Here is a 7,500-nt window from a genome sequence, read left to right as displayed (position 1 = left end):
TACGAAAGCCCCATCCAGCCCTGTGCCACCCGAGGGGTTCCAGGGTGCTGAGATGGCTGACATTTTGCTCCGCTCACGACGGTCACCGCGCAACGCAAGAACAGGCCAAAAACTGGCCAAAACGGCCCAAAAACGGGCCAAAACTGGCCATTTTTGGCTGCGCGAGCGAGCGGCGAACAGCGAGCGAAGCGAGAGGCAGCACCGTCCCTGCTATACGAAAGCCCCATCCAGCCCTGTGCCACCCGGGGGGTTCCAGGGTGCTGAGATGGCTGACATTTTGCTCCGCTCACGACGGTCACCGCGCGACGCAAGAACAGGCCAAAAACTGGCCAAACCGGCCCAAAAACGGGCCAAAACTGGCCATTTTTGGCTGCGCGAGCGAGCGGCGAGCGGCGGACAGCGAGCGAAGCGAGAGGCAGCACCGTCCCTGCTATACGAAAGCCCCATCCAGCCCTGTGCCACCCTGTCACGACCTTAGCTGGTTTTGCCTAAGGCGTGCGGCACCCTCGCGCGTCCGTCCGCAAAGGTCAGCCTCCCCGAAGCCTCCCATTGTCCCTTAGGACCAACAAAAGAGAGAACGGGTTAAAGAGAACGCCTCAATCGGGATCCACAAGCAAACATATCCGAAAAACACTTCATAGACAATGCAAATTACAAACAGACTTTACAAGCTCTGAATAGTGGCACAACAAAGGGTAAAATGGTCCATTACAGACCGAAAAGCTCTCGAACGTGTCCACATGACACAACCTTTATTTACAAGCCTAAAGAGGCCACCAACCCAACTAAAATGGGACTATTAAGCCTTCGGCCGCCCCTTTACATTCTGTACAAGGCATGAACATGCCAAAAGACAACGGACAGACATAAGCATTACATCCAACATCTTGTTTAGAAGTTTGTCCGTTACATTCTCCCCCACTTATCCCTTCGACGTCCTCGTCGAAGCCTTTGTGAACACTGCAACTCTTCGCCTTTGCTGAGTCTTCAATCTTCCGCTCCAGCTGCAATGCACCTCCTGGCTCCCAGCTGCTCTCCGCTGCTGTTTCTGAGTAGTCGAACCTTTGATCCGCCATGCTGCTTCAACTCGCCAATGACTCTGACTCTGGTGTGGGGTTGGCTGAGTTGTATTGATCCTCGTTGATTCCTGCGGATCCACCAAATGAAGGAAAAGACCATCCTTAGTGCGCCAGTCTCTCAAAATTTCCACATGCTGCTTGAACTGGGTGGATGCTTGTTGGAGCTTTAACGAGCATCGCCTCGCAAACTTCTGAAGTTTTGGGTCCTTCCTCCACAAAATCTGCTCGTTGACTCTTCTTTCACTTAGTTGTCACATCCAAGTAGGTTCGCATCACTTCCGCTTTCGATTGGCATTTCGTTGGGAAATGAGGCGGACAATCTACTCTCAGTAGCACTGATCACCGTTGGTGAGGATTTGACAACTATTATCTTCCATTCTCTTCGAAGGGTCTTTGAACTTGTGCAGAGCTCCTCTGCTGGATAGATAAGAGAATTGGGGTACTCGGTTTCGCCCATTCTCTTAAGAGTTGAGAAGGCAAAGGTTACTTGACTTCGCCCGCCTCCTCGAGGTTGTACTTCATGCATCGAGCTGGTTACTGGCCTTCGCCTGCTCTTTGCTCACACTTCTGAAGCACTTGAAGTGTTTGCACTCCTTGCGTTGAGTTAGCTACTGTGATTCACCTTCTCAATGCCATTGAACTTCTGGAATGCAGGAAGTTTTCACCCCAACTTGGAGTAATTCTCTGATAGATAAGGTCGCCTCTGGGATTGTACCGTCTTCTCCATCAACCCTGCCACCTACTCCACTGAGTAGCAAAGGTACAGCACCACGTACTGCCTGCTTCGTTCCTTGGTCGTGCACTCTTGCATGACCCGAAGTCCTTCACTTACGGCTATCTTGATGAGAAACTTGTTGACACCGGTCTTACGAAGTTTCTTGGCCTCTGCCCTTCAGCCTTGTCTCGGTACTTGGAGATTGCCTCTGCATGCTCCACCTCCTCGGCCCCTTTCACGACCAAGCACTCTCCCTCCGTGAGAGCACGGGATCAATGACTTGCACGGAAGTCCCGCCTCTGCGGTACCATGGCGCTGCCATGCCCATGGCCCTACTATCCGTCGCTTCGCCTCTGTATCCCTTTCCTTCACAATCAGTAGAGATGTCTCCGTGGCACTCCTCTGAGTCCACCTCCATTCTAACTGATGCTTAATTTTGGGTAGCTAAGTCCCTCTGGACTCATCGTCGCTTCCTCGCCCCATTCGACCTCCTGCTTCAACACCTCTGTGTTCTCCAAGCAGTCTGTTTGGTCGATGGAAAGACAGACTGCAACTCCCATGCATGGCCTCTGCCATCACATTGTAGGGTTTGCACCGATTCTGTTCTCCTTAGCTTCCTTGGTAGCAACGTTCGCTTACTCGACCTTGTCCTCTGACTTGTCGGGCTCCCTTAAGCGAATATGAGCTCTGGAGCAGTCCAACTCTCCAGCTGCTTCGATCATACCTCTGCATGATCAAGTCCCTCTCATGGGACTCACGGGTACTTGCATTCGAACTCTTCCCTTGGTGGAACCCAGCCCCCCATATGCTGATGACCAAGGTTTTCATCCGATGCAAAATTCGGTGCACGCCCGGAAGACCCGCCTCTGCGGTACCATGGCCTTCACTCCTTGAATCCATAGCCCTTCTTGCCGTCGTGTTGTTCACCAAAGCGGAGCTCCCAGTAGCTCCCGATCATACCTCCATATGATCTCATCCCTCACGGGACGAGTCGTGTGTGTCGCATTGCCACGAACTGTTCCACCACGATCCGCTGCACCATGTCGCCTCCTGGTGACATCTCCATTGCATTCTGATCCTTGTGGAATAAACTCGAATTGTGAACCCTCCATGTGTGGCCTCTGCCAATACATCGCAGGGTCTCCTCCACCTTCGATTTTGTTCGCTCCTTTGGCAATCGACCTTCATCCACCCACTGTTGGGTCACACCTAGATGAAGCACCGCTCTAGGACAGTCCGTCGCCTAGTAGCTCCCGAAGTCCACCGACTTCGCTGTAATTTGTGCACCATTGCCTGGATCCTGGGCCTCTGCCCCTACCAGCACAATCTCCGCTGCACACTGCTTCCTTCATAGCAACTTGAATGGCAACACTGTGGCATATTCTTCAAGAGTACCCGCCCCTGCGTCCTCTTGCCCCGTGCTAAGGCCTTCTGTACCCAACTTCGCCTCCGCAAATTGAGTCGCCTTAGTTCCTCCATCGAATGCTCCTCCGAGATAAGGTGCATGTGCCCCGAAGCTCCCTTCGTCTTTGGCACCATGCAAGATGAGTCCGCTCTGTCAGAATGAAGGACCCAAGGAACAGCATGATTCTACTCCTGCCTCTGCAAGAGTTCATGTCCTTGACCTCTGTCTAGGGAAAGCGCTGTGCCTCTGCTCCATGTTCCAACTTCTATGCTGGCTCCCTTCATGCGGCTTGGGTACTTCGCCAAGTTACACCCAAGTTGCTCCGCTCCTCGTTTTTGCATTGAGTCGATGGTGGCCCTCGCGCCCACCATTCCACGGGTCAGCCCTCCCTTGAGTCCGATCTCCATATCGACTCCAAGTGTGCCTCCATTTGAGTTGCTTTGGGTCGCTCCCCCACTTGATCTCGCAATGCATCCTCTCAAGCGAGATCATGCGACGACTCCTCGCCGCTTGCTCAGTCCATCGAGCTTCGTGGAGTTGTTGTTTGTGAGGTACTCCTCCTCAACATGTGAAGTCCGTCTCACATGATTCTCCCTCTGGAGAGCTGAGACTTATCCCTCCTGGATAACTGTCCCGTTGGAGCAACATCTCTCTTCGTTTCGGAGACCACCATCCCCTTGGACTACTCCGATCTGCTGAACAAACTGTGCATTGTTCTGCCTCTTGCAAACGCACTTGCTAGATTGCGCCTCCACGTCAATACAGCCACCGCTGCACCCCTCAAGGCCTAGCAACATGCTGAACTCGTTGCACACTTCAGCCTCCTCCGGACGTATCCTTCGCATGTCGAAGAGAAAGTTTCAATGCTCCATGGCGCCGAGTCTCGCCCGCCTTGGGATGGCCACGAACAATCCATCGTCCGCATACAAGCCCATGCATGAGTACCGAATTCTTCGAGTTAGCAATTCCCCTCACCTCTGTGAGCTTTGCACAACTCTTTCGGTCGCTGAGCAACTCATTCCACTTTGCATGGTCTCGTCCTTTGCCAAGCGCCTCGCTTGCCTTGAGCACCATCAAGTAAAGTTGTCAACGTTGAGCCGTAGCTCAAACTCAGCCATCCCAACCTTTGTGCGCTCCAAATTCTTCCAAGCTTGCCTGTTCTCGTGGTGCCTCTTGCGCGAAGGGTTGGCCATTCCTCTGAATGCCAATCTCAGATGCCCGCTCCTCTGAGCGACTCTTTTCCCTACATCTCTATGCCCGTTTTCCCTCAAACGGTCGCGCGTGTGCTGACTGCCCTCAACGCAGCCCCGCTAGGTCCCCCACGTTTGCATGTCAAGTGTTTCTATGAGTGCTTGTCCCGCTCTGATACCACACTGTCACGACCTTAGCTGGTTTTGCCTAAGGCGTGCGGCACCCTCGCGCGTCCGTCCGCAAAGGTCAGCCTCCCCGAAGCCTCCCATTGTCCCTTAGGACCAACAAAAGAGAGAACGGGTTAAAGAGAACGCCTCAATCGGGATCCACAAGCAAACATATCCGAAAAACACTTCATAGACAATGCAAATTACAAACAGACTTTACAAGCTCTGAATAGTGGCACAACAAAGGGTAAAATGGTCCATTACAGACCGAAAAGCTCTCGAACGTGTCCACATGACACAACCTTTATTTACAAGCCTAAAGAGGCCACCAACCCAACTAAAATGGGACTATTAAGCCTTCGGCCGCCCCTTTACATTCTGTACAAGGCATGAACATGCCAAAAGACAACGGACAGACATAAGCATTACATCCAACATCTTGTTTAGAAGTTTGTCCGTTACAACCCGGGGGGTTCCAGGGTGCTGAGATGGCTGTCATTTTGCTCCGCTCACGACGGTCACCGTGCAACGCAAGAACAGGCCAAAAACTGGCCAAAACTGCCCAAAAACGGGCCAAAACTGGCCATTTTTGGCTGCGCGAGCGAGCAGCGAGCGGCGGACAGCGAGCGAAGCGAGAGGCATCACCGTCCCTGCTATACGAAAGCCCCATCCAGCCCTGTGCCACCCGGGGGGTTCCAGGGTGCTGAGATGGCTGACATTTTGCTCCGCTCAAGATGGTCACCGCGCAACGCAAAAACAGGCCAAAAACTGGCCAAAACGGGCCAAAACTGGCCATTTTTGGCTGCGCGAGCGAGCGGCGAGCGGCGGACAGCGAGCGAAGCGAGAGGCAGCACCGTCCCTGCTATACGAAAGCCCCATCCAGCCCTGTGCCACCCAGGGGGTTCCAGGGTGCTGAGATGGCTGACATTTTGCTCCGCTCACGACGGTCACCGCGCGACGCAAGAACAGGCCAAAAACTGGCCAAAACGGCCCAAAAACGGGCCAAAACTGGCCATTTTTGGCTGCGCGAGCGAGCGGCGAGCGGCGGACAACGAGCGAAGCGAGAGGCAGCACCATCCCTGCTATACGAAAGCCCCATCCAGCCCTGTGCCACCCGGGGGGTTCCAGGGTGCTGAGATGGCTGACATTTTGCTCCGCTCACGACGGTCACCGCGCGACGCAAGAACAGCCCAAAAACAGGCCAAAACGGCCCAAAAACGGGACAAAACTGGCCATTTTTGGCTGCGCGAGCGAGCGGCGAGCGGCGGACAGCGAGCTAAGCGAGAGGCAGCACCGTCCCTGCTATACGAAAGCCCCATCCAGCCCTGTGCCACCCGGGGGGTTCCAGGGTGCTGAGATGGCTGACATTTTGCTCCGCTCACGACGGTCACCGCGCGACGCAAGAACAGCCCAAAAACAGGCCAAAACGGCCCAAAAACGGGCCAAAACTGGCCATTTTTGGCTGCGCGAGCGAGCAGCGAGCGGCGGACAGCGAGCGAAGCGAGAGGCATCACCGTCCCTGCTATACGAAAGCCCCATCCAGCCCTGTGCCACCCGGGGGGTTCCAGGGTGCTGAGATGGCTGACATTTTGCTCCGCTCAAGATGGTCACCGCGCAACGCAAAAACAGGCCAAAAACTGGCCAAAACGGGCCAAAACTGGCCATTTTTGGCTGCGCGAGCGAGCGGCGAGCGGCGAACAGCGAGCGAAGCGAGAGGCAGCACCGTCCCTGCTATACGAAAGCCCCATCCAGCCCTGTGCCACCCGGGGGGTTCCAGGGTGCTGAGATGGCTGACATTTTGCTCCGCTCACGACGGTCACCGCGCGACGCAAGAACAGGCCAAAAACTGGCCAAAACGGCCCAAAAACGGGCCAAAACTGGCCATTTTTGGCTGCGCGAGCGAGCGGCGAGCGGCGGACAGCGAGCGAAGCGAGAGGCAGCACCGTCCCTGCTATACGAAAGCCCCATCCAGCCCTGTGCCACCCGGGGGGTTCCAGGGTGCTGAGATGGCTGACATTTTGCTCCGCTCACGACGGTCACCGCGCGACGCAAGAACAGCCCAAAAACAGGCCAAAACGGCCCAAAAACGGGACAAAACTGGCCATTTTTGGCTGCGCGAGCGAGCGGCGAGCGGCGGACAGCGAGCGAAGCGAGAGGCAGCACCGTCCCTGCTATACGAAAGCCCCATCCAGCCCTGTGCCACCCGGGGGGTTCCAGGGTGCTGAGATGGCTGACATTTTGCTCCGCTCACGACGGTCACCGCGCGACGCAAGAACAGCCCAAAAACAGGCCAAAACGGCCCAAAAACGGGCCAAAACTGGCCATTTTTGGCTGCGCGAGCGAGCAGCGAGCGGCGGACAGCGAGCGAAGCGAGAGGCATCACCGTCCCTGCTATACGAAAGCCCCATCCAGCCCTGTGCCACCCGGGGGGTTCCAGGGTGCTGAGATGGCTGACATTTTGCTCCGCTCAAGATGGTCACCGCGCAACGCAAAAACAGGCCAAAAACTGGCCAAAACGGGCCAAAACTGGCCATTTTTGGCTGCGCGAGCGAGCGGCGAGCGGCGAACAGCGAGCGAAGCGAGAGGCAGCACCGTCCCTGCTATACGAAAGCCCCATCCAGCCCTGTGCCACCCGGGGGGTTCCAGGGTGCTGAGATGGCTGACATTTTGCTCCGCTCACGACAGTCACCGCGCGACGCAAGAACAGGCCAAAAACTGGCCAAAACGGCCCAAAAACGGGCCAAAACTGGCCATTTTTGGCTGCGCGAGCGAGCGGCGAGCGGCGGACAGCGAGCGAAGCGAGAGGCAGCACCGTCCCTGCTATACGAAAGCCCCATCCAGCCCTGTGCCACCCGGGGGGTTCCAGGGTGCTGAGATGGCTGACATTTTGCTCCGCTCACGACGGTCACCGCGCGACGCAAGAACAGGCCAAAAACTGGCCAA

This window comes from Musa acuminata, unplaced genomic scaffold, assembly GCF_036884655.1.
Source record: "Musa acuminata AAA Group cultivar baxijiao unplaced genomic scaffold, Cavendish_Baxijiao_AAA HiC_scaffold_1136, whole genome shotgun sequence".
NCBI classification, from domain to species: Eukaryota; Viridiplantae; Streptophyta; class Magnoliopsida; order Zingiberales; family Musaceae; genus Musa; species Musa acuminata.
Note: the sequence above shows the minus strand (reverse complement) of the source record.